Genomic DNA, 3,663 nt, shown 5'->3' on the forward strand with positions numbered 1-3,663 from the left:
GGAGCACACACCACTCCAAGGCAGGGCTGGGTCTCACCAGGGCTCCTCAGCCCCCTGGAACACACAGGGTGGACAATTCACAGCAGGCTCTTTCCTTCTGGCTGCATTCATGATAAAATATTGATCCCTTTCTACGGGGAAACAGGCAAAGTTGGGTGTTGTGTTTAATTAAGGGCTTTAAAAGAAGGACTTGTAAGGTGATCAATATTTATTAGGACGGGGTAATCTTGTTTTGACTTCTCAGCTTGGTGGGTTTGATGTATGCCAGCAGCAGGGCTGGGGATGGGCAGAAGTGAGATGTGCTTTTCTCTGGGGAGCTGCTTTGGCGATAACCCCAAGCCAAGCTCGGCTTTAATGGCAAAATAGATCAGCCCATTTTTCTCCTGTTCCTGCGAGCTCTTCTTTATTCCCCTCAAAAGGAGGCCTGTGAAGGAAGAATGGAGCGGAGAGGTTACTGATTGCTATCTCCAGCCTTGTCACAAAGGAAGATTTACTAACACAGGGTAAAATAGGAATGACTGCGTTGAGCGGATTCCATCGGAAGTGCTTTACAGGCAGGACTGGATGAAAAATGAGGTTTGACTTTTAATGCCAATATAGAATCCATCTGTTTAGGTCCATCTACTTTTTTCTTATCCTCTATTCATCCCTATTGTGTGTGAAGTCTCCTGTGATATGTGAAGATCTCAGTTTTGCCTCAGATTAAAGGCAAGGCTTCTCTTTGGGCAGCATTCCCTGCTCAGGCACAAAGGGGAGGAGGGATGGAGACCATGTGTGGAGGGCTTGGTCCCTGCAGTGACAGCACTCTGGGGCCCCTCTTGAAGAGTCCTCCTATGGAGTGACTTTATTTATCCAGAGTTCTGCCTCCTGACCTGGTTTCCTACTCCTCAGTGCCTCCCGTGCTCGCTGCCACCGGAGCGTGTGAAGCGTTGCTGTTCCAGTTCCTCGGCCTGGGTTCAGGGCAGGGTGGTGCAGTTGGAGGTTCAGCACTGGAATTTTGGTTCATACAACCCAGTGAAGTCATTTTGGGTCTTGTCTAAGCTGTACTTAAAGTTCTCCTGTCTGGAAAATATGGTAAAGTTTTTATTCACCGTTTCATCCAGGTAAAAGTGAAATGGTGAATAAAATATGAGAAGGGCTCAGCTGCATTGCCCAAGAGAGGGGTGGGCAGAGTTTGTTACCTCCTCAACCCTTGGGCTGTCCCTTGCTGATTTATTTCTGTGCTTGACTATCCTGAGAGTTGCAGTGTTTTACCTCCAATCTAACCATAAATCTCCTGTGTGGATGGGGATGTTGGGCACAGGTTCACCTGGAGAGACACTGAACTGCAAACTGAACTTCCTCTTCCAATCCCACACCTGCATTCTGCATTTTTGTTCTGCTTCAGCCACTGAGAAGGAGTGAGGGAAGAGAAGCTGGATTTGTGTGGTGCCTTGGCTGAGGCAGAGCTGAAACCCTCGGGGAAGGGGAGAAGTGCAGACAGCCCTCCTGATACCAGCACTGCCTGGAAATGTTCCCTCCCTCCCTCCCCTCTTCAGCTCCAAGAGAATTAATCTGAAATTAAAGCCTTTGTTTTGCCCAGTAGGAGCAGGCAGGCTCTCTGCTCAGAGAGGTGGCTCAGTGGCAGCAGCAGACCTGGGTAATTTGGGTGACAAAGAGTTTTACTCACCAGAAATGCAGTTTGGAGTGGAGGAGGAAAAGCTGTCTGTGAATTTGGGTCAGATTCAGCACACGATTTCTGCCAAAAAAAAAGAAAAAAAAGAAAAAAGGAAACCACAAAATTCTCTCTTTATTGCTTTTCCAGATAATCAAAATAATTCATTTTATAATTCCCAAGAATCAGCAAATAAAAATACAATGAGAATTAACATTTTCTTCTCCCATGGGAATATCCCACACTGAAAAATACATCCAGGCAGTGACATTTGCCCAGGTAAAACATCTCATTTAACAAAACCTGTTGTTTTTCACAGGAAAACACCTGCGTGGTTCTGGTGCAGGTGGCACACAAGTTCCTCCCTCTCGGAATGGCTGCGAATAGAAATAAAACCTGTGAATAGTGGCCTGTGAATAGAAATAAAACCAGCAGATGGTGCTGGAGAATGTCCACCCTGGGTCCTGCAGGGACAGCCTGAGCTTCCCCTGGAGGATGGCCTGGGCTGGAATATCCATTGGGAGCAGGGCTGGAATATCCATCGGGAGCCAGGAATATCCATCGGGAGCAGGGCTGGAATATCCATCGGGAGCCAGGGCTGGTGGCGAGGAGGGTGGAAAGGAGGAAAATTGGGCATCTCCAGGCCTGTTCCTGCCTGTTGATCACAGGCCAGTGTCTGTCCCTGTGTGTCCCTGTCAATCCCTCTCTGTCCCTGGGTCTCCCTGTCCATCCCTGTGTGTCCCTGTGTGTCCCTGGGTCTCCCTTTCTGTCCCTGTCTGTCCCTGTCCCCTGTGTGCCCCTGTCCATCCCTGTGTCCCCCAGTCTGTCCCTGGGTGTCCCTGTCCATCCCTGTCTGTCCCTGTGTCCCCCTCTCCATCTCTGTCCATCCCTGTGTGTCTCTGTGTCCCCCAGTCTGTTCCTGGGTGTCCCTGTCCATACCTGTCTGTCCCTGTCTGTCTCTGTCCATCCCTCTCCATCCCTGTCCATCCCTGTCTGTCCCTGTGTCCCCCTCTCCATCTCTGTCCATCCCTGTGTGTCTCTGTGTCCCCCAGTCTGTCCCTGGGTGTCCCTGTCCATCCTTGTCTGTCCCTGTCTGTCTCTGTCCATCCCTCTCCATCCCTGTCCATCCCTGTGTCGCTGTGCCCCCCTGTCTGTCCCTGTGTCCCCCTGTCCGTCCCTGTCTGTCCCTGTGTGCAGAGGTCAGAGCAGGCCCAGGCTCTGCTCCAGGCCCAGCAATGGCCACGGGCAGGGCCTGAGCCCAGGAAGCTCCACAGAATCCTGGACAGGGCTTGGAGCCCAGTGAAGGGTGTCCCCAAGAGGGGTTTAAGGTCCCTTCCAACCCAAACCATTCCACCATCCTGTGATTTCCCCAGAGTCTGGAGCTGTCTCGTTTGAGTTTTGCTGTCTCAGAGCACAGAGTGGGGTGTCCCACCTGTACCCCTCAGCTCTGTGTCTCTGCCGCAGCAAAGTCTCTTGTTTTTGCTTTTCTAGGAGCCTGGAGTGGCCTCATTTGCTCTTCCCACACATCTGCTCTGCTGCACCTGTCATTCATCTCCTGGTAGCTTCAGCTTTCCCCCTCTCCCACTTGCTGCATGGCCACCCAATGACTTATTGGAGGTAAAATTTAAATTCTTTATGCGTAAAGGGGTATGAACTGTTCAGAAATTCAGAGGAGATATTGAAAGAATTTACCCAGAAGGTTAGAGCCTTCTGTGACCTAATGTGGCTTATTGAGGGTTGAAGGGTGCAAGACCATTTTTATTGGTATTTTAAGGTATTTTTGTAACTAATGAAAATAAATATATCTGTTATCAAATAAAGAGCTCAGATGATGGTTTAAATCTTCTCTCACTGTCTTTCTCTGGCAGAATCATCTCTGTCTCTCCTATATCACGTGCTTGAGGCCTAAAGTGTTCATGACTTCTTCAAGAGCAGAACTCGACCAGCATGTCAAGGAAATGCCATGGCCCTGCTGAAGTAAGGAAAGAGACAAAGCAAATGCAGCTTCC

General features: G+C 49.7%; 1 long non-coding RNA gene across 1 annotated transcript; it reads right to left on the minus strand.

The window, feature by feature from the left end:
• Positions 1-219: 219 nt before the first annotated feature.
• On the minus strand, positions 220-3,429 carry LOC135285767 (uncharacterized). Its single transcript, XR_010350469.1, has 5 exons — positions 3,196-3,429; positions 1,670-1,738; positions 1,182-1,309; positions 873-1,062; positions 220-424 (listed from the first exon to the last, which is right to left on the minus strand). It is a non-coding gene; the product is annotated as an uncharacterized LOC135285767 (long non-coding RNA).
• Between the last annotated feature and the right edge of the window lie 234 nt (positions 3,430-3,663).

Source organism: Passer domesticus, chromosome 24, assembly GCF_036417665.1.
Source record: "Passer domesticus isolate bPasDom1 chromosome 24, bPasDom1.hap1, whole genome shotgun sequence".
Taxonomy (NCBI): domain Eukaryota; kingdom Metazoa; phylum Chordata; class Aves; order Passeriformes; family Passeridae; genus Passer; species Passer domesticus.